Below are 24,565 nucleotides of genomic sequence, written 5' to 3' on the forward strand. Positions count from 1 at the left end.
ATTTTGAATTTTGCGATCAAGGAATTGGGAGTCGACGGGGCTTGGAGTTTTGGCAGTGTTTTTCGTGTTTGAACGAAGGTAATGAAGGGAATGAAATTGGAATTTTAGATTTTTGATTCTAAAATTTAAAATTTATCCGAAAATTTTATTCAAATTCTTCGTCACGTCGAAATTATATCGTGCATTGATATTCGGTCAGAAATGGATTTTCAATAAAAATTCACTTTCAAATAATTTTTTATTCAGAATCTAATGATCCGAGATTGGATTTTTCTTTAAAGGAACGATTCGAAATTGGATCGCAAACTTTAATGTTTCGATATTGATCTAAAAAAAAAAAAAGAATCTAAGAATTGATAAAGTTATATTGGAGATCGTAAAAGAAGAAGAAGAGTTATCGTTAAAATCATGAATTTTTCTGAAATTGTAAACGTTTTAATAAATTGCAAGTAGTTTTGAACAAGTTTTTTCATACGTCGAAAGTTCACTTAACACGTTTATCCTACCGTTTCAAATGGAATCGCAGATTTCACGTTCTTTTATTTTTGTTCATAGCACGAGTGATAAAGTGAAAAGTGATAGTAATTTTTTTAAATTTCGCTCGGCGATTGATCTTTAGATCCTCGCTTTTACAACGATAATCGATGAAATATAGTTCGATGGTAAACACGAGATCGGAATCGATGAAATGAAAATCGAATTCATTTATAAAATAAATAAAATAATAGATCCCACGAAATATCAATTCTAAAAATTTATATTAATCGAATAATAGAAATCGAACGATTAAACGATTAAATTAAATCGTTGATAGAAAAAGGGAATGAAAGATTTTACAAAATAATTTTCGATCGGGAAGAATTCCAAACGGATGTTATAATTTATAATAAAGAACGAAAATTAATCGTGTGTATACGAATTTTATTCATTGATATGTTTTTGAAAATTTTAATATTCCGCGTTTATTATTTCCAAATTCCATAAAACTGGATATTCTGTTCTTGACAAAATGTTTCACGACACGTGAAATAATAAAAGGACGAATAATAAAAATGTAAGCGAAAGTTGATAATCGACGAATTTCAAAAAGTTTATTTCACTGGAAAATATTGGCAATTTTCCATATCGACGAACTGATTCGAGTTCAGAGAGAGAGAGAAAAAAAAAATCAAGACGAGAAAAGACCAACAAGCGGAGGTTCTCGATTTTCATCAGAAACATTCTTCGTCGAAAAATCTGTATCAACTTAGTTAGGATGAAAGACGATGTTTCATCGACGGTTTTGGGAAAACTGTAATTGACCGATTTTAAAATTCATTCAATTGACACTTTCATTTCCCGCTCGAGCTTTGTTTTGGATTGCAACTCCGCCGGTTTACATTTAAGCATGCACCCTCTATATCGACTTTATCGCAATTATCATCACTGATATTCCGTTCCTTAATAGTTGTTCTCAACGATGAAAGTTCTCGTTCGTCGAAGCATGCGAATTGGGCTGGTATTCGTAGATAAACGAGAGGGAAGCCGAATCACTGATTCTGTGAAATTTTGGGGGTGGTTACGTACGGATTATATAGATGGAATACTGGAAGACGAGAGTCGCGATTGGAGAATCGAATTATCTGATCGAGGTATATAGCTCTCCAAGTATAATTGAACTAATATTATTGTTTTAATTAATAGTTTAAATTTCACGAAATGTTAATTCCCTTTACTGATGATACATGATACGCGAAAGTTTTTAATTTAATTGAACACGACAAATTTTACATCGCTTGATTATATCCTTTAAAATTTATGACACGTGTCTTCTTAATGTTAATTCATTATTATTGTTAGTTATAGTAGAATTTAAGAGCGCCAAAGATAAGATTGTAATTAATGCAGGGAATAAAATTGAATGAAAGTTTTAGGATTAAAAGAGAAGCAATAAATTCTAAAAGAATTTCATAATATATTGTACAATATATCGTTGTTGGATTATTTTGCTCTTTCGTTTTTATCAAACATTTTTTACTTTGAGAAGTGGTTGTTAAACAAGTTTTCAACGATGCCACGTCCTTCTTCTGAAACAGCTTTTCCCATTTAATTAATTATTATATTTTTTTTAAATGATAATTTAAAAAGAAACTGAAATTTTATACACGCAATTATTTCAATTCTTTCTTTTCGATTTCGCTCGTATCATTCGTACATTTTATGTACATTTTTCGCGTTTCAAGTTGCGAGGTAATAATTCGTATATCGAACGAACAAGCGTGAATTCTTTTTCACGCGAAATAAATTAATGTTATTCATATTCACCACCGTCCAACGACCGTATAATCATAATTCCACGGTTTCGAATAATTAATTCGCGAAATTTCTCAACGCCCTTTGTTGTTGTTCCTTCGTATCCTCGTAAAATTAACATTCGTTCTTTTTTCTTATTTCTTTCCTTTCATTCACGAGAAGCGCCATTGCCGATGTGTCTTGTGATAATAAAAAAAAAAAAAAAAAAAAAATTGGAATCGAGGGAAACAGTTACACCTGGAGAATGAAAATGAATCGAACCGTATCAAGAAATAGATTTGATGGTTATTTCGTTGATTTCATCGTTCCATCTCTCTTAATTGCTCGTTTCCTTTTATCTCGAAAATTTTAGCTGAATGAAATTGAAGTTTTTTTTTCGGAGCATTTATACGGAAAAACTTCTCTCGTTTCTTTCTCCAATTACCAGCTCTCGTTCCGAAACTTGAAATTGGCAGTCGACCATTGTGTGTACGTTGTGTGTACTTCTCACGCATTCTTCGTATTTCGACGTATTCGAGAGATCGAAGTTAATTGCAGCGTTACTCGTAGAAACGTCTGTTCAAAAATCGAATTCTCGCCGGATAACCTCTTGCCTTTGCTCCCTGTGATTATGGCGTATCGTAGAAAGTTTGTCAATTTTTTTTTTCTTTTTTTTTAAAGAATTCTTTTACAAGATGTAAGAATTGTAAGAGATATCTTTTCGAGAAATTGAATTTCTTGCAATCGTTTTGACAATCGTGTAAAGACAAGTTGAGGAAACGATGTAAAACGAAAACGTATTTTGCGAATAAAAAAAAAGAAAGTACAGGGGAAAAGTTTCACGAGAGTTGTAACGACTTAAAAATTTCCGATCGAAACTTTTGATAAATTGTTCGTTTTAATAGTTCAAAGATATATACATAGCGACACTTCTCCAATGTTCCAATGTATCTTCTCTGTTTTATTCGTCCAGGAAAGAATAAAAAAAGTTTTTCTAATCAACAACGTTGAATATAATAAGTTTATTTTGATAAATTGAATTTAATATATTTCGGGATTAATCAACGGTTAATGTTTGTAGTTATAAATGTTAAATGGATGATCGCGAAAGAAGAATGCAGTTGTCATTTCGTGGAAATAAATCTCGGTTGTCACGAATTTTATTAGTGAATAGACCGACGTGCTAATATAATGGAGATAATAATACCGGTATACCAGACATTGTGGATAAGTAGAAGACGATAAAGTAAAATATATGAATTGGGGTGGAAGAGAGTGTATTATTATCGTAGTAGCAGTCTCGTGAAAATTATTATATTTCACAAGCTTGCTGCGCTTGCAATTTACCAAGTTAAATAAATTAGTTACAAAGATAAAGATATATATATATACGACGAATAAATGAGTTTCGCTTGTAAGCAAAATTCGTAGAGCGCACCGTTCGGCCATATTCGTTTCCAAGAACACGATGTCGTAGTTGACCGATCAAAGAACTATTTTCACCGTTCTTTTCGCTCTATTTTGCGCACACTCGTTTACAAATGGCGCTTGGATGACACGTGAAAAATTCATCCTTCTCTTTGTCTCTGCACCAGTCACCAATCCTTAGAAAAGTAGAATGTGATCCTTCGAAACATCGTTCGATTAATTATCGAAACCAGCAATTTCACGATTAGCAATAATTCATGATCGAAAATCGACGTTAATAAGAAAAAAAGAAAAATTACATTTCTTAAATCCAAATCTCTGCTTCGTTTAAACAGTGAATACAGACAATAGTCGAATTTCCAATCGATGGATCAAAATCTCTCACGAGTGATGATAGTGTAATATCGGTTAAAAGCAGAGCAGAATGGATTTATCTGTAATTAATAATCATTAAATCCGCCGGTAAAACGGAGAGTAACGAAGATTTCGCGGATCACTTCTCCCCGAATCGAAGAAAAATAAAATTCGTCCGCTGCTCGAGATACGTATCGGACGATATTACACGGTGAGATTTAATCGATCGAATCGAAATATTTCCGGCTCGAAGGCGCGGATACGCAGTATATCGCGGATATTTTTATCGTTCGCGTGAAAATTCGACGGAAAACTGCAACTTTCGAACGGGACACGAACAAACGCGCACGACCGTTTTTCGTTTCACAGCCAGTTCCTAAAAACCAGCCAGTCAAACCTCGAACGCGCACCATTTTACACGGGGGAGGAGGGCGTAAACGGCTGTGAAATTTCTACCGTTTTCAATCCTTTGACACCAACATTCGCAATATTTTCCTCGTGGCGTGCTCCTGGTCGGGTCTAAAGGGTGTTAACTGACTCGTTCGCCCCCACCTTCCACCTATTTTCTCCTCCTCCTCGGGATCGAAGAAATCTAAATTAAATCTAAACAAATCCAAAATTGCGTTGTATTTTCCACGAATTAATTCAATTCATGCTGAAATTTCCGAGTGATTTGCATCGTTCCATCGCGAGAGAAATTTTCATACAGGTTCAAAATGTTTGGAGAACGTCGAAACGAGTTTATGCACACGTTCTTTCAATCGCCCTTTCAAATCCAGCCCTTTTAACTGCCATAATTAAATTTTTTTATCCGTCGGACGGGGAGAAAGTTTTCGTCGAATTCGACAAATCGAATCCACGAGCCACGTTATTCGGTTCGTTATTTATCCGAGATCGGATTCTCGCGAATAAAGAAATGATTTTACCAATACGCGCCAAGTGTAACACGAAACTTGCGTACACGAAGCGTTCGTTAATTTACTTTTCACCGACAGAAATCAGGCTGGAAAGCAAATTACGAAATAAAATAAGGGAGGAAAAACGGCGGAACAAGAAAATATCCGGGCCATGGGAAACTGCTGGTTAAAAACAGGTGGCTGATGCGCGCACTACCATAAAGTCGGCTCCTTTTTTTTTTTCCGTAGCGAGCGCAACGCTCGTGTTTCGTGTTTCCAATCCAGCGTGAGATACTCGCGTTGGATTCGAGTTGGATCGGGTCAAAAATTGGGTGAAAGGGGCGGTGGTCGTTGATCCCGAGCCTCGATTCGATACACCTTCGCAGCTAGATCGAATCTAGGGGGTCTAGGTTCATCGAGCAGCCTTCTCTTTTCAATTTTCAATGTACATCGATGTTCGTTGCTGGTTTCGTACGAATATCAGATCATCTCCTCGTGCTCGGCTCCTTCGTGCGAACGTACACTCGAGTCGAGTGGAAGTCGAAAGGGCGAAGAAAGGCACGAGATTCGGGAAGAATTCACGAGGCTTCGGTTTCTTATCGCGATATGAGGCATGAAATTGGATGAAATTAGCGACGTTAATGAAAACAATGGAAGGAATGGAGGAAACGTTCCAATTAACCGATACTCAATGCACGGGAACTGATTTTTAATAATAAAATTGGGGGGAAATAATTGGAACAAAGATCTGGAATTTTCGTATACAGTCTTCCCTCGAGAACGAAAAACAAGCTGTGTGCTTATAAATTTAAAGAATTGGAAAATTATTCTTTTTTTTTTTTTGAAGATCTATGACCTCTCGAGGCTCGTGCCAGGATTTCGTTCGCGATAAAATTCGGATTGTTATTCGCGATTTTCCATTATCTATAGTTAATTTTTCACCGACAAATACGACAAATGCTCTTCCATCGATCCGCTCGATCTTTTCCTCCCTCGTTCCTTGATCAATGGATACATTATTACCAGGCTTCCAGCCCTTTCGTCGATAATTTACATTTATCTTCCCCTTAACTTAATCCACCCTTTTACATCGATAGGCTATAAATTTATGGATAATAGGAGGATCTGAGTGCGGCACTTACGGATCGAATTAAAGCTTAATCGCGGCTGAACTCGGCACAAAGGGGAATCACAGATGGTTAAGAAAAAAAGGCAGATGTTAAAAACCACCGAGTGAAAATTCCCCAGCTATCGACCGACATCCTCGCGATTTTCTCTGGCGAACGAGCTCGTCCGATTTCATAATACTTTTCTCTTTCCAAGCGTTGTTTGACAACAACGTTACGAGAACCGTTTTCGAAAATATTTTCAGTCGCCAAACGAAATTTTCGTTTTCCACAATCGGTTACGCTATCGAAACTTTTTCCCTCCCCACGCGAAGCGTGATTCTTTCGAAATTACACGGCGTCGAAGGACAGCGTGTATTCTCGGCTGCTATATGTGGCCTCCACTACGTTCGATGAAATTATTAAACCGATAAGAAACGCGTGTTTCGCCGAACGCACAGCCGAGAATCCCGATTTTCCGAGCGCCACAAATACGCAGCAACGGTGGAAAACGGGCGGAGAGAGAACCACTTACCTAATTACTCGATCCGCGCGACGACGAGGATTCGCGCACCCTTTCATTCTTCCATCTCTCGATCCGATCCGGTCGAGGCAGGAAATCGAAGCAGCGGCAACCAATAATCCCGGGGAGTGATCCCGCAGCAGAAGTTTCTCGAATCAGCCGAAGACACCGTGAAGAGCGTCGAAATCGATGAGAACGCGGCGCGGAGTAAGTCGCGTGTTCGCTAGCCCCGCCACGAACTGATTTAAATTTAGCGTGGAACCAGCCTAAATACGCGCGTCGACGTCGCCCGCCTCGAGGAACGCCTCGACACGCTCGCGATCCTCTTCGCCAATCGCCACCGTCATTCCTTCCTTTCCTTTTCCTTTCTTTTTCGTCGGTGCTCGAGAGTTCGCCTCGCCCGATCGAATTCGAAGGGAAGGGAAGGGCGAATCGGAAGAAATTCGATTAAAAAAATTTCCACGCCGGCGCCAATTACGAAACTTATTACGCGGCGCCGAGTGCTTTTAGTTGTTCCACGTAAAATTACCGCGTCGTTGAATTATAAATTGCGCCGGCCGCTTTTCGCGCACTCGGCTTCGCGGAGAAGAGAACGAAAAGAAACCGTTTCCTTTGGATTAATTGGATGGCGGTGGCACGTGGTCGTCTTACGCGCGGAGGCGTATTTATTTTCGTCCAATTTCCACGTTCCACGCCTCGCTTGAGTTTTCGCCTCGGAATAGTTGCGGTTGAATCGTTTTAAAAATACTGATATTGAACGTATGTGACTGGGTTATTACTAGACTACTTTGGGATTGTTGGATCGGTGAGGCAAGATCTTGTTCATCGATCTCCCCGTTCAATATTTTAAAATTATCAATTCCCCGATAATCGGTACGTTGTTCGGTATCTAAATACGGTTGGAACGTGTCCAAATAGTTCATTGAAACTGCATTAACAAAGTCTCATAACGTTCATTGAAACTATTATTAGGACAGAAGTGTAGTGAATGAACCGAGCAAATTTTAGACAGTAATGGAATAATAAAAAATGCTCGAACGATGAATGGAATGTGTATTTTGATCGTGTAATTAATTTAACTTGGTAAAACGTTGTGCTACGGGAGGAATAAGCGTGGCAATATTTTATCTTTGATGATGGTGAGTAACGTACCATCGTCGTTTATTGGACGTGTAAAGCGTACGAAATTGAAAGTGGAAGGGACTTGTGAAATGAAGCGCAAATGCGTTACGACGAGGCCGAAAATATGAAAAACCGCGATCGTATCCGAACCACTGAAAAATGGTGTAAAACGATTCTGGAATTCTGATCTAAATTTCTTTCGAAACAACCTAACCGACTTCCTGTAAGTGAAAAAATTTTACATCATATCAAAGTCTCCATCTTCTTGCATCTCGACGCAAATAAAATTCGTAAGATTCGAGTTTAGGATTAAAACTCGATCAAAATCGCATATTGTGAAAGAAACGATTCGAAACAGTTATTCCATCAACCGTGGAAATTCAAAGCTGTATAATGTAAGGAATGTATCGTCGAATGGAAGTGGAGGAGAAACTCTCGGCAACTGTGGAAACGCGAGGCGAGGAGTTCATCAATCCCAAAGTGCTTCGCGGTGCGGAAGCGCCATCTGGGAGTAATTAACCCGCGATTACGGGGAATTCCCGATGATAAGTTCCCTATACATTCGACAACCCCGTTCCTCCTATTATTTATTTACGCGACGGTTAATTGCATTTTCATTGTTCCCCCCACCGAGGCCGGTAGACACTCGCGCTAATTGGTTAATTGCAAAAACAAACACACACGTGGATGGCGGATATACGTTCACACCGTCTGCAGTCTCGAGTTAATTGCAGGCGTTGGCTATTCTATAATTACTCCAAGTCGAGGTCCTCCATTAACCGTGTGTCAAAGTTAAAAGTAACTTTGACCTTTTAATATAGGAAGCCGCGACACTATACGCGAGGATATAATTTAACGAGGATTACGCTTTTTTTTTTTTTAAAAAAATCGTCGAGGCGGAAATTCAACTTTTCTGGGGAGGGGAAGAGTGGAATTGCAGAGGTCTCGGTGTCGCCTCTAAGTGAAACTACTTTCGTAAGGATCGGGAAAGGGGAGGAAACGTTCTCAAAGGCGGCGTGTACACCCCGAGCGACAATGCAAATTATTTTTGTGACGATGCGCGGTTGGCTTGGTTTGACGTGTGCTGCAACGACATCACGTTACTTACTTACGTCTAATTCTCTTTGTTTGTCACTCTTCAGAGATGAAATGAAATTTCGTGGATATCTCACGATATTTATTTCACGGTTTAGCAACCAGTGTTCTGCTTTTTCTTTGGCACAGGTTCCTTGCGTTTGTTTGAAAACAAGGTGTACGATGGTAAGATCGATCTTTTTCTCTTGCCTTTGGTAAAACTTACGTACAATTATCTTCTTAACTTTTAACCAGAGTCAATCAAGAAAGTAGGTAATACAAGCGTGTAATACAATCAAGTAGATTCAAAATATCGGGCACGGTTTAATATTTAATAAGTTCATTGCAAGCGTGTATGTATAGTTTCTCGTGACTCGCTAGCTTAATCTCGCTTTATCGAAACTTATCGAATTTACGTATAATCTCCGGCGTTGTCGCGCAGCTATAGTTCAACAATTTGCAACAACGGCCCTCTTTTTCCAACACGTTGCAAGTTTCGCCCCTGAACGTAATTTTCTCGGTCGGGGTAGTTACCAGCGTTAACTTTTCGATTGTTTCATCGTGATTCACATTGGTTACCAGGGAGGAGGGGGAGGCGGCCCCAGGAATTGTAAAACTTGGATGGAAATTTTGAGCACACCGCCACCCTGCGAAAATTAAAGCTCGATCCCACTATATCACAGGTCGGCTCACAGAATTCTCGCGCCAAAGTTTTTTGCGGCAAGATTGCGGCAAGTTTTTCTCCGTGTAATTTCGTGCGTCGAGAGGCACGGAACGAGGAAAGGGTGGGGAATGTTCGATTAAATAAGAGGAACGGGCGACGAGAGAATTAATTAATTAATTAATTAATTAATAACCGTGGTCGGAAGAATGAAATCGAATTTTCGACATTAGATTCGATTAATCGAACTTAATTAGCAATTATTTTGTCTCGTGATTATGAATATACCTGTTTTGTCGAGACAGAGCTCGACGGAGATGTTGTTAATTTTGGAAATTGTCACGATGAATCTTGAAGAAAATTATTAAGAACGAATGGAATTTATCATTTGTATTGTACAACACAATATTGTACTACGTACTTTCTTTTCATAATACCGTTTCGATATTTCACGAACACGTTGTTCGCGTTTAGTTCAGACCCGCGTCAAGATAACCCGTTGTTTCAAAATACACCTGGTTGGCGTCGTGGTACTCGTTTGTCCGAAACTTTATGCGCTCTATCCGCCGTTGAATTTGACGAGAAGTGGAAAACAGTTGAACTTCCAACGACAGTAAGTTGAATTTATCGTAATACACGTACTTAGCTTCGATCTGAAACGAGACGATTGCTGCCTCATCCGAACTTCAGGGATTCGCGTCGTTTCGAATCGAATCGTAAAATCGAATCAGCGTCTTTCGTTCTTCCGAATGAAATGAAAATGATTTCACCAACGATTTGTAGATGTTAGAAGAGAGAGAGAGAGAGAAAGAAAAAGAGAAGGAGTTATGGAAATGGAAAATGAGAGAGAATATATAAAGGAAAAAATATAACGAATTCATCGTATTATTTGATCATCGTGGGAGAGGGTATTAGTGATGACCAGCGTTTCAAACGCGCGTAGAGTTACAGAAACTCGGTTACTCGACCGTGTTTGTAAAAGCATTAATTCATCGTACGAATAAATCTGAATGCAATTGAATCGGAACACTCTGTTTATGCATTAATAATTCACGATTAACGAATTCGCATGCCGAGCGAAAAATGAACTTTAAAATGGATAATGTTTCAGCGGATCGACCACCTTCCGCGTCATCATCGGTTAATCGAAGCTTTACAGCTTTGCGTGTCGGTGAAAATTGTTTATTACGAGATTCGTTTGATTTGTTATGCGTTTATATTTTTATATAAGCGAAAAAAAAAAATAAAGCGGGAATAATTTCGAATTACGTCCAAAATCGGATATTGCATATTGGACATAACGTCTTGTATGGATGGATAAAGCTTTTTCGTTTCATAACAGAACGGACAAGCTCGTTTAACTTGGCCGCCTTAATAGCTTTGCCACGTGCGAACACCTTCCTATTTTTTGACTATCAATCACGGTGGTCCAACGCTTTTCTTCCGGGTCTCGGCTGATCGACCGCCTTGTCACGTGATCGATCACGTGAACACGCAAAGACTTGCCTTATTTTATTCCACTGGATTAAGATAGCAACGGCAGTTAATTCCACTTCGTAAAACGAAGTTCATAAAACAAATGGGATTGAGCTTGGGACTGGAATTTATGATTGAATGCTCTGTTTTCCGCTCGAAACGAAAGCTTCCTCTAATTGCTACTATCTCGAGAAAGAAAAAGAGAGAGAGAGAGAGAAAGGATATTCCAAACGAGATTTTTTAAAAGAGATCACTAAGAAAATTTTGGAATTGGAAAGATCAGCGAGGGAATAGCCTTTTTTTTTAAATAACTTTTCTCGTTATTACATATTTTCCCCCAAGGAGGTCAAGATGTCTCGCCTTTTTTCAGCTTTCTTTTTTCTCACGAAACGATTAAAAAAGAGGAAAAAATGAAGAAAAAGGGAAATACGTGGAGAGAGGAGGGAACTCATAGGTAGGGGGCAAAGTGTTCAACACCTGGAAACAACCCTTCTCTCTCTCCTGCACGATTTAAAGACTTGTAAATTGCGAGCGAGGGCATAGATCGCAACAGGGTAAACCACTTGAGCGGGTAAACTTTCGAGTTTAAGATCCTCGCCCTCGAGTTCCCTTCTGGTTAGTGGCGTTAGAAGAAGGGGAATATGAAATTCCCGTGACCAGACTTTACGGCTTCCTCTCTTTCTCCTCCTCCCTTTCGTCTCGCTCGCTTTTCGTTCCTTCAACGCTAATTCAACAACGTTTCCCCTTCCGCCTCTCCTTCCACCACGCGTACATTTGTTTCTTCCTTACCAACCACATCGCACCCTTGATCCTTCTCTTTCTTTCTTTTCCTCCCCCCCCCTTTTTTTTTCTTTTACCACGACGAGCCTTACCATATCCTCCTCTTTCCTCCCTCCTTACTCTTCAGATACATTTTACATTATCACCCGCCCTCTCCTTTCGTCCTCCATCTCTATCAACTTTCCACTCTCCCCCTTTACAGTTCCATTTAATATTTATCCTTATTCCACCTCCCTCTCTCATTTTCCACACCCCCTCGCCCCACAGCAATGAGTTTCTTTCACCCGTTCCTTCATTTCCAGCCCTCCTCCCCGTATCCCTAAGTGCGCCCCTCGCCCCCCCCCCTTTCCCTCGCCTTTTGTTCCTTAATAGTCGTAGCTTCTGATGTGCGCGACTTAAACGGGCGAGGCCCCCGAGGCGGAAGAGGGGCGGTGGAAATTTTTCCGCCTTGCCGGGCAAAAGTTTGCCAGGACGAGGAGATTGACTCGTGGCTTTTAATAACGAAAGTCATCCTCCCTCTCCTCCTTTCTTTTTATTATTATATTCCTTTAATGCGCTTAATTCGCGGCCTTGCTCGAAATCGTTCTTTCCTCCCCGGTGGTGTATTTATAGGGGAAGAGAGGGGGAGGACGAAGCGATCCGGTCTTCGTCTCACTCGACAACCGTATCGCGGGGGGAGGGAAAAATTGTTGCGCGATAATGGCGCAATTTGGGATCCACAATTATTCCACGAACTGAGAAACTGAACGGGAAGGGAACGATCCGCGCGAATTAACGAGAAATTGGACGCGAAATGACGGGGCATTTGTCGGCCGACGCCCCAGAATTTCTATCGTTTCTTCTATGGCTCTGAGAGGAGAATGGAAAGTCCGCGTGGATTATTCTCCTCGCAACAGGGAGGGGAATTGTGTGTCTATTATGCCGAGAGATATCAAGGGACGGATTATTAACATGATGGAATAATGTGTGTAGAAATGGGACGATCGATTGCCACGAAATATCGTCGATCGTTTTTCGACGATGATGAGAGGAATAAATCTGAAGATTACGGGAGGAAAAAACGATGGAACGATCGAAAGAGATTAGGGATCGAGACACTGGGTAAATTTCTTCGAATTTATCTTTCGAAAAATTTCTATAATAATTTTTCAATTTTCGAGCACGTAAGGTGTAAGTTTCCCCTTTAGAGCGAAATAATACACTCGGTCATACGCGTGTCAACCACTTGAAATGGAATTTGTAAAACTGGGTCGCTATTTAAAACACCATTTCACGTAATTCCTCGTTTAATTTTCCATATATCCGAGAGAAAGAGAGACTTCTTTAAGTTTAAGTGATACGAAAATAAGACGCGAACTTTTTGATCACGAGTCTGTGAACACCGTGTATTGCATATAACCGACGCTTGTTGGAAACAACACGAGAAATGATGGATTGGATAAATTGTTCCACCGTTGGAATAATTTATACAACGGTTTATTGAAATTCGTAACGATTCTACAAAAAGTGACACAATACGTCACAGATCGATTTCTATCGGGATGTCGTCGGTATCTTCGTCATTCAAAATTTATGAAAGACAGCCACGCTCGTGCAAACCGTGGACGGTTTGCAGTTCGTTAACGATCGGCGGAACGGGAACCGTATTATTGTACTGGCAACAATTACGTTGATATTTTATTGCAGGAATAATTATGTAAAGCGAGCTAAACCGTGAAGCAATTAATGTACACGTTTGCAGTTGCAACAAACGTCTCTTGTACGAGCCCGTGTATCTATGTTCGTTCGGACACAAATTTATTAGTTAATTACATTGGCACTGTGTTTATCGAATTCCATTTCGTTCACTATTTGCGTGATTCATAAACGTTTAATTAAAGAGTCATAACATTGCGCTAATTTCTTCCCGTTCGTTACATCCGAATTTTAATGTGGAATTCGATAACGAAAAAGAAAAACAACGAAAAGAAATAAAATTTCGATCGCGTTCACGTTTTGCGAAAATTTTTAATGACAACACATGCGTTTTTCCGCAAATTTGCATTATCTTAAATTGCAAATATCGCGTTTTTGATTCACGCTGGTAAAAGTAACAAGGAAACCGACCGTGTTTTGTTATATTTTGCAATTCATCCGCGGGCGGCATATGCGATAAATAAAATGAAAAAGAAAAAAAAGGAAAAAAAGAAAGAAAGGCAGGCAAGGAAAACGCGATATCGACGCCATAAAGTTTTTCTCTTGAATCCATAAAAACCTCTAACTGCGGGCATTTTCCGATACTCTGTGGTTTTTATTGGTTTTCGCATCATTGTTCCCGTAGATCCAAAGATTCGATGTGTTGACTGAACGACTATGGTAAAAATTATGGTAAGATGGCTCGAAAATCAACGGTGAATATACCGCGAGGCCAACCAAATTTCCATATAATATTCCAAATTCAATCTCTCGTTAATCAACGTGATCTTGAAGTTAGATCGCAATTATCTCGTGTGTATTTTATATTATCTCCAATAAGAGTCTGCACTGTTCAAAATTTTTATTTTTATTTTTCCTTAAATTATTCATCTAAAAGTCAATATTCGTTTCCCACAGATAATCGTATTTTCTCTTGTCTTCCAAGGAAATTAGAAGAAATTTTGTACACTTTGATCCAATAAATATCGTCGAAACATTACATTCGAAAGAGAAGAAGGATCGTTTTATTTTCCCGCTCTACACGAAGGAAACACGTTGGAATTTATAAGCTTCGCGATGCTGATCCATACCTCGTCAGAGGATAATTCAGTTTATTTTCAACTCGACTCGTCTCGAAAAGAAAAAAACTCTCTTCATCCCGAGCATTACTTGTTGATTTACCTTATCGAAAAAGAAAGAGGCTTGAAGAAATCCTCTTTTGAGAATACAGTTTCTTTTACACGCGAAGAAGACGATTCTTTCTTAAGATTATATATAACGATTTTCCGTGTACACACAGTCGCGCATTGAAGGCGGAGAAGAAGATACGGAAAACACGCGAAACCGGCTCTCGACCCGGTTTTTTTTTTTTTTTTTTTTCAAATTAAAACCGAATTATTCTTCCTCGTTACGGAACTCGCTGAAATATCGTGTCTCGATATTTTCGCGGCCAATTTAAATCCCGTGCTTTAAATCCGCCATACGGTAAAACGAAACGACGACGAGGCGAATATATATATATAGATTCTTGGATAACGAGCAACGATATCATCCCCCTGTCGTGTAATTAGTTAAACGTGAAAGTTGAGATATTTCGACGAAATGATGAAACGTTATGATGCTATCGACGATACCATTTTCTTTTTTTTCTTTTTTTTTTTTCGAACGACAATAAAAAAAATATAACGAAGAGCGAACGGGAAATTTTAATAATTCTTTATACACGGAAGACGAATGGTCGGTTGCTTTGTTTCCACGAAATAAATTGCAACGTTTTCACCCGTTGGTTCCTTGAATAAAGTGTTACAAGCTGAAAGATTAAAGCTGGAAGTAAATTGCATCTTTTGAAATATGTGTTCCTCGCGGACAAGTCTCGGCGATTTATCTTTACACCTTGTACCTTTCGCTACGGTTTGTCTTTATATAAGTGTCGAATTTAAGATCGATGATCGTACGATATCGCATACTCTCCGTATACAACCGTATATATACGTGTATTTCATCAACGACGCTTGAATCTACTTGACGAAGATGTATCCGATTCACATTTTCACATTCGTCCAAGTATTTTCGTTTTTCTTTAAAAAAAAAATAATTTCGCTGTCCAAATTACCTTACCAACCAAACTCGCGCAAATTCGAACGTGTAACGTATCTCGTAAGTTCGTTCTTTATCGGAAAAATCCACGGAGAAATATGATAATGGACGAGGAAGAGGAGAAAAGTTTGATATGCAGATTGAATTCTAAGTAATCCTCCTCCCGTCGGTGGGGAAAAATTCCAAACGACTGCTTCGGATTCTCTCCGTTCCGCCTTACACGCGCCCAATGTCGTCACGTTAGTACGCGTATTCGATGTTTGTTTCGAACGAAAGTTGGGGAGGGGGAAGACGGTACGGCGCATGGCGCAGCAGTAGACTCGATAGCACGGAAATTGAACGGAAAAAGCGTGAGTAACGTTACCTTTCAAAGTCTAACTAGTTGTCGCTCGTTGCAAATGCCCGTTGTCCCTTTCATGCTGCTCCCTCTATGCTCTCTTCCCGCGCTTTCCCCCATTCGACTCGCGATTTTCTGCCCGAGCCAGGCCATTATTTTCTCGACCAGTTTTTAACCATTGAGTGGCCCCGTGCGCTGAGTTATTGTTCACAGTCGCAGCGGCGTTTCGTACGTAAAAAGCACAGGCAAAAGTTTCCAACAAAATCGTGGGGAACGAAAGTTCGGACATAGCTCGTTTCGCGTGGGAATATTAATGTCGCAGTCAGAGCCTTCCCACGAGAGCGGTGTCAACCGATACGCCTTCAAGATTCTAGTGAAATCGTTGTTGGCCTGTCGTTACACGAATAGCCCGCAATCTTTCTCCTCGAATCTTCTGCTCGTTCGAATCGCGCGTTTTGTTCCTTTTTTTTTTTTTTTTTTTTTTGAGAGAGAATGTCGCAAAGCGACAAGGAAAATTTATTACTGAACGAATTCTTTTCCGTTGTATAGAATGGAATTATCGCCTCTCTCGCGTCTAATTAAATTTCCTCGGCAAATCGATTTAATCGGATGATAATTTTCGAATTTCTTTATTTTTACTTGATTTTGCGATTATCGACACGAATAATATTTGAAGCGTCGTGTTGATTCTCGTTGCGTGTTCAGTGTTTTAGATTCGAATATTCTATTGACTCAGCCGATATATATATGTTTAGTGTTTAAAGTTTGAATATTGCGTTGACTCTCGATGTGCATATTGTTTACAATTCGATCGTTATATAGCATCTCGTAAAGAGAAATACGTCAAATCCCCTATAATTTTGCCATCTATATATACTTTGTATAGAGAGAGAGAGAGAGAGAGAATGGAGATGAACAATCAGGACAAGTTATGAAAAGTTATGCGAGACATTCAAGGGCAGAGGTTCCGCTTTAATCAACCCTCCTGTGAAAAATCTTCGATCGAGTGACGCCTCGCAAGGAGATCAGGCAAGGAATTCGGCGCGTTAACGAGACTTAAAATACCTGAAGAGGGTGCAGCGGTTCGATTAATCTCGGCAAGCCGTAGTATCTGACCGTCTTCTATTCGAGGAGGAAGGGGTGGCGTCCATCTTTAAAATATCCGCATTCCGCCGTGGATTCCGGCCTATTCCACTTCGACCGTCGGAAGTCGAGGAATGCACCTCCCCACGGATAACCGTGGCCGCGAAAACGAACGAAGCTTTGGCCCCAAACCCAAATTGAAAGCCAATATCTTCCAAGTATCTTCTCGCCACGGGATATGAAATGTAATAATCGGCGATCCGGGAAACGAATACATCATCGTTTTCCTCCGCCTCGCCCCACCTTTTGCGTACGGGCCGCCGAATTCCACCCGGCAAACTCGACTCGAAATTCAACCACCGAGCGCACGAATATTAAACCGCTTCGTCTCCCTTTAACCGTCTTCGTCCACCGATTCCTTGGAACGTGCCCGACACACTTGTCCCTTGGCACGCTTTTAGAATCTCGTGGCGTACGAGAGAAGCGACAGATCGTTCGTTTAATTATTTCGCGGATTATTATATTATAAAGGGAAACGTTACTTTCCACTGCTTATCAGCGGATGAAATTATTCGTATCGAATTTATTACACGCGGCCAAGATGATACATTTGTATCGCGGAGAGGGGGAGGAATGGATAGTTTCGTGGAATCTTGACAGAGTTAGGGGGCCGTGATAAGAGCGGAAGGCGCAATAAGTTTCCCGAAAGTGGAGCACGAAAGCGATCAAAAATACGACTTCCGTTCCGCTACGTCCCTTTCGCCATGAAACACGTTCTAGGAAACCGCACGGGCCGACCCCAAAGATAGCAAGAGTGATTTCATTACGTCACGAGAGATGAAACGTTTTTGGGGCGTTGGGGAAATTCTGGACGAAATTTTCGATATTATCGCGTGCATAACGTGTGCGATCGTTGATGAAATAAATCCATCGATTACGTCGTGGAAAATATCGCCCGATATTTGCGAGTGCCCGAGTGAAATATCAAAATGCTCGATAGAGTATTTGAACGAAATTTGATTTTTCGGGGGGGGAGGAATACCGGTGCAAGGGAATTCCAACAGACATTATTATAGAGACAACGAACAATTGTCTCAAGGGTAGTTTCCGCCTCGAGAGGAGTGGAATGTAATAAAGTGCGACGTCGAAAGCAACAAACGCTTCCCGTCGAGATTCCTCGACGATTTCAATCTCGCTGTTTTATTACGAGCATCGCCCGTATTAGCGAAAATCTGGATAATTCGTGGAATTGGCTTCCGGAACACTCGTTATTACCGTGTTAATTAAATTTGTACACCTGCGCATCGATGATCAACGATTTATCTAATAAAACGTTAGGTGATCTGAGAGGTTAATTAGCTGCTTATCGAGTCCGAATTAAATAAATTAATTCGCTTAATTTTCAATGAAATTGAACTTCCATTAATTCGGAATATCTGTGGCTCGAAATAATTGTAACAATAACTTTTTTTCCATTTATTGGTTTCGATAAAATTTTTTCCATAATTAAATTAATCGTTCCAATTTTCGATTTGGACAAGTGATTCCGTAATTGATCCTCTCTTAGCTTATCGTCCCGACTTTTTAACAAGAAACCTTTCATCCAACACATCTCTCCTATTACTCATTGTCGGTTACCTCATCGGTGAGGTAAGAGTGGCTCTTAATGTTCGTAGAAGTTTGAAAACAGGGTATAATACGGTGTTATAGAAACATGTTAAAAGAGACACTCTTTTTAAAAGGAAAGTGTCTTTCGATGTTCCTCGGGAATACGAATATTACGCGCACATTTCGCGATTGTTTACGAACTTTCCTTTCTTACTGCGGGGATTTGAATAAAAACGCCACGTCCCATTTTTCCCCCGCTTTATATTCCCGAATATAAAATTTCCCGAATCGAGAGCCGAAGAACTTTTCGAGGAGCGAGGGGGGATCTTTGATCTTCGTCACCAGAGATTAACGATTTTTTTTTTTTTTTAATTTAAAATTTTCAGAAGAGTACAAAGTGAACAAATTCAAAAGTTCTTTTTTAATAATACAAAAGAGAGTAAATCTGCCACTGTACCGTTGAATACGACTCCTCACAAAGCGATTTTAAGGATGATATCACGCTGGATGATATTATTAGTCAACGCGTTCTTTGATAAATACGATCCGAAGAGATGAAAAGGAACGAATCCTCTACAATCCTCTACCTTTTCTCCCCTTTTCTTTTAGATCGAACGTATTCATAAAGATACGATAAATCGTACAATAAAATTTCACGCTATTTTTTCACGCAGTTTTTAAGCGAGCTTCTCATTCAATAAAAGAAGTTATTAGAAGACGAATTAATCGTAAAAGGGATCAGCTTAGAGCTTATCCCGTCGGACTCGATCGATACTTTTCTTCCCGTGGAAGAAGTAGACGACGTGACCTGGTCGATCGAGACAGGTCAAAATGGATAACCATGCGTTCCTTGTTTCCATCCAGGCCGTTGTTTAACGGGACGAGTGATACAGTCGCGGCGAATAAGCTAAAGCGCGCGTTAAACAGAGCCAAGTGCGGAGTGGCACGTGTACGGAAATCGTCCGAACGGCGGTTAATCTTCGTGGCCTGCTCGTGTATTTACGTGCCTCTGATCCACGAACAATTGGTGTGAGCGTGAAAGCTGCACCAGAATCGTCGTTGCGTTAACAGCTTCATACGCGAATGCGTTTCATCGGCGCCAATCTGAAATCAGCGTTCTGATGCGCAAATATGCATGTGACGTACTGTGACAGAGGAAATCGAAAAAAACAAAGCGATACAAAGACAAGAGCGCAGTTATCAAAAGGTAATATGTACAACTGTATAATATTCTCGACATAGTGAAAATCGAAGAAAAGGAGGAGCGACGAGAGAGAGCGAGAGAGTTGGAAGGAACTCGTTGTTCAATGTTACGAGCCCTTTGAACAGAGGCTTGTCTTTTTTGTGAGAACAGTATTTTTTTTCTTCTCTTTTTCGCTTAACTCCTTTAAGAAGTAACGGGAAATTTCTCAAAGACAAAGGTTGCCACGGTTGTCCGAAGATCTCGCATTATATCGGATTATAAAGAAAAGCAAGTCGAGCTACAAAGAAATCTAGTTCGCATTTCTTGCTCTTTGCTCTTCGCCAATTTATTGGCTTCGAAACGTTTGAGCCATAGATGGTTTCGAGGAAGAGCCTTTGGCGTTAACCTTGTTAATAATTGTATCCGAACGGGAGAATTATCCGATAATTCTCTCCAAAAAGGTATTGTACCCGATCCCATAACGAGAGTCGAGATAGATGTGTAAATTTGTTTCGTAGTTTCTGCTTCGTGCGTGTACGAATCGTATTACACGCGTGCATCGATATTTATGGTATTATAGATAATAACGTTGATTATGGATCGTTTATGGATCGGAGAGACGATTCTAGATAACACGGAATTGATCTATAGCGATCTCAGCGATCAATCGAAGAAAGCTTGTGAGGAAATTGATGGAAGGCTTTCCATCCAGTATTGTAGCAAGGTATGGTGTTGAATTGTCAAACGTGATGCGAAGAAATTGGAATTCGTGGGACATGAGGATAAAATTTTCGTCGAATCGATAAAAGGCTTTTTGTAAAGAGGCTTCTCGTTTTATCTTCGAGTTGCGAATAAATAATTATATAATATCTTGGAACTTTGTCTTTTCGTAATTGGTAATTTCAACGTCGTATAACGAAATGATTCTCGACTCGATCGGAATTAAACGCCGGTTTCGAGAAAATTACGAAAACCATCCTCGTAACTGGCGCCAATTTTAATAGCTCGGGTAAAATTTTTATCGCCACGTGAAACAGCTGGTTTGACCTCGCCCGATTGCAACGATTTATGAAAGTTATAAAATGTTACGCTGCCACGAAAGGACATGGAAAGTCTATATCCTTCTAAAAGGAATTTTCGATTTTTAACGAAACACTATATCTTCGTACGTCTTTTTTTTGCTTTTTTTTTTTTTTTTTACACGCGTGAACCGACATCGAATAAAATATGAATCGACACGTTTCTCATAACTATCAGAATTTTCACTTCCCTCGAAAATTTTCCACGCTTGGCGCGAGCGGAATTTCATATAAGAATCATTTTACATCATCAACCACTCATATTAAAAATATACATTTTTATCCACGCGCATTATCCAACGCAAACGTACAACATATCCTATTTGATATTTGAATAAATTTTAAAAGATCGACGTACCTCGTATTCCCAAACATACACGTCTCTAACGATCTCCACGCGCTTAACCCCACGCGATCCATCGTATCATCCATGCTCGGATCCTTCAACAATTCAACGCGAGATTATAATATTTGCGGCGCAACAAGCTCCACAACGTGCATCGAAATACTCCTCGCATCTCGTATCTCGTTATCGATGATATCCAAGTTTTTTCTTTTTTTCTTTTTTTTTTTTTTTTTTTACATCTTCATGCCGCGCATATGGAAAAGGAAAGGAAAAAGAAGTCAACCTATTCCTTTTTCCGTTGCGTACACGTTGCAGCGTTCCGTATCCGGATGAAAATTTAATTTAACGGGGAAGATGTTGGCGCGTAATCGAACCGTGTCGCCTGATCTATACGAAAGCCCGCCTCTCGTTACCGATAATGCACCGACGGTATATCCGCCACCTTCGCAAATTCCGTGCAACTTATCCGTATTGGCATCTCCTTCGCTCTCCTCCTCTTCGATGATTATTACACGATCAGCTCCTGTGTCGTCGAATGAAACTCGATTTTTCGACTCGAAACGATTAATATAACGGGTCGAAACGCACGTGGAAAAAGATTTGTAACGTAGAAATTCGCTCGAATTTCGATCTAGATAGTTTCTTACAGTCTTTGAAAATCTCGAACATAATGGCAATGGCCGCTTCGATCATTAGAAAAGCTTAATTTTCGAAGAAGACTAAACAATTAATTGGATAGAGAGGGAAAGAGGATCTATTATAATAATTTCTTCGAATATTCACACTGAAAATTGCTCGCTCTACTAACGAAACGAGAAATAATTAATAGTTTCAGCAACAGTTACGCGCTTGATCCCAACAACAGTTACAACGAAAACACTGGTGCTTTCCTTTTTTTCTCCTCAACACGTTCGATAACGACGCGGATTTAGAGGTGGCGATAAGTCGGGGCGGTTCTTTCTATCTATTCCGGAAGATATTCGCGTGACAGGCGAGTGTGGAGGAATAGTAGTGAGCTCGCAACTTGGAGGCAGTTCGCGTGGAACAGTGCTCGCATCGGTTCCACGCCCCGCCAAGATTTATGAAGCGCGATAAACGGGCGAGACACACCGAGGACACTCTGTGGGAATAGAGAATTGGCCGCTCTCTTCGTCAACTGTCGAAGCTGCGAGGCTTGTACACACGCGAGGCTCGCCTTCGTTTCTTTTTCAACCGACGAAACGGGGTTGTTTGGAACGGTTTTGATGGAAGAAGGCCTGGAGGGACGAAAAGAAGAAGCCTCCCTTTTTCTTCTTGAAGATTTTCGCGTGTTTGTCTTCCTTCTCCCCCGAGGAGGGGGTTGGTTAGAGGTCGAGCTACCTGTTTTTTGTCGCGATCGGTTAAAAGCTTATACACACGTTTCGCGGGGTTGAAGTGATGGATCGGTCTGTTTGCTTTTTCCCCGCGATGCGGTGGGGGAGCGGAGCCGATCTTGTTACTTTTGGGAAATCGATCGTTGAAATTTTTGATTTAACGAGTTTATCTGGCGACGATATCCGTGTAATTAAAATTTATTATATCGAAATTAATTAAATTGTGTAATCGTCTCCGTAGTCTTCAATAAATAATTCAAAGGATTTGTTATTGGGTTAATTTTAAAATATATCAACAGCATTATTTTATATTATCCATCAACCAATTATTTGTCGTTCGAACGAAACGAAAATTTCAAAATTTCTCTCGAGATCGAATGTATATCCAGATTTCGATTCTCAATGATGTTACTACACGATGATTTATTCATTATTGACGATCAATCTTCCCGAAATAATTAATCCTAGCACCGATCTGAATTCGTATCTCTAAAAGATGAAAATCCGATCGAAAGACCATCATTTGTTTTCCATCTGCTTTCGAGAATCCATTCTTCTCTTCTTAAACGCACTTCGCATTATAAATTTTATTTTTCCGGCTCGCCGGTTCTCGCGATCCTCTCTCGTTTGATACGCGCGAACGAGGCAATAAAGTAAACTTCGATGTACTCATCGAGCTCCACGGGCTACGTGGGCGAAATAGAAGAGGCCGCGTGTCGGTCATAAATTCACCGGAATGAAAGGCATTCGGAATATTTTTCACAGGCGTGGAACACATACAGTTCCCGATCAATGCGCCCGATCGTATCCCCCCTCGTGGAACACGCAGCCGTTCGAACAATACCGCCAAATATCATGCGCGTTACCGCACCTTATTTTCATCGAGCAAACGAAGCAAAGGAAGGAGGGGGTTGGACAGATGTTCATCAAACAAAGTTGCAAACTAACGTGTGTTATTAAACGCCATTCATTTCGGCTTGCCATCTTTCGCGTAATTGTTTCGTTTTGTAATAATTGCAAAATTTATTCTTCTCGTTAAAAAGAAAAAAGGAAAAAAAAACGGGTGCAATTACACTCACGGTTGTATTTAACGAAGGTGAAAATTTCGTATTTACGATTGTTTACGACCAATTATACGAAATAATGAACGAAATAGGAGGAGAGAAACGAACTTTTCCTTTATTACACGCCTGTATACAATCCTATTATTATCATTGTTCCAACGTGAAATTGAAAATTATCATTTAAGTTGTATCGTAGCTACGCGAACGGAAATTCTTCGATTCTTCAAAAGATTCTTCAAAACGCTCATTGATCTCCTTTAAAAAAAAAAAAAAAAGAAGAGAGAAGAAAGAATACCTAATCCTTTCAAATCCTATCTAACTTAACTCTTTCTGAAAAAAATAAAAAGGGGGGGATGAAAAAATGAGGTCAAGAAAAGATTAATTCCTGGTCCTTAAATATCATCCTTCCGTTCCACTTCGTCTCACACGGCCAGTTTCGTTACGTGGACGGGATCGGTAATTTTTTTCGGCAAGTTTTACACGCGACTTATCGGCTCGCAAAGCACACATTCGCCGACTAAGCGGCCCGCGCGACCACTTCCCGCCGGTTAAACGGCTCGTATCGACAGAAAGTCGAGTGTCTTCAGACTGTTAAAAACGTTTTTTTCGCCCGACTCGTCGAAGCGAAAAGGGAGAGATAAAGGGTGCGCGAGGACGTCGCCTCGAGGCGAGCGCCAGCCAACGGTAATAAAACGGAGCTTGGGGGAGAACTTCCCCCGCAGGAAAATTCTGCGTAATGGAATCTGCGGTTTAATTCGCGTGCAAAAGCCGATTTCCCGCGGAATTTTATAGTTTCGAATAGTTTTGAAAATCGCGTTACGCCGATCACATCATGCGATTCACCTGTCATTCCCCCCCCCCCCCCTCCTCTCCCCCTGCCAGATATTAAGAGCAACGCGTCCTCTATTTCTCATGATTTTATTACGGGGGAGAGCGAATCGAAGGGAAATTTTATATTCAGTACGTGGAAACGCGACGTGGAATCGTATTTTTCTTCTTCTTCTTCTTTTTTTTGAACGATTATATTTGAACGAGAGAACAAAAAAAAAAA

At 40.2% G+C, this 24,565-nt stretch overlaps 1 protein-coding gene across 6 annotated transcripts in view; it reads right to left on the reverse strand.

Annotated features, from left to right (window-relative positions):
* The window catches only part of LOC100866227 (glutamate receptor ionotropic, kainate 2), a 64,236-nt gene that overhangs the window by 38,869 nt on the left and 802 nt on the right, over nt 1-24,565 (reverse strand). For 3 of the 6 annotated variants that reach the window (XM_086911856.1, XM_086911857.1, XM_086911854.1), the window contains exon 1: nt 6,591-6,827. The exons of 1 other annotated variant lie outside the window; for it this stretch is intronic. The gene's annotated coding sequence lies outside the window, so the exon portion shown is untranslated. Of the gene's footprint in view, nt 1-6,590; nt 6,831-24,565 lie in introns of those variants that run through there. 2 more of the 6 variants (XR_015293271.1, XM_086911858.1) reach the window with 2 other exon arrangements.

Source organism: Apis florea, unplaced genomic scaffold (genome assembly GCF_048593485.1).
Source record: "Apis florea isolate Af1SG1 unplaced genomic scaffold, ASM4859348v1 contig_3367_pilon, whole genome shotgun sequence".
NCBI lineage: Eukaryota > Metazoa > Arthropoda > Insecta > Hymenoptera > Apidae > Apis > Apis florea.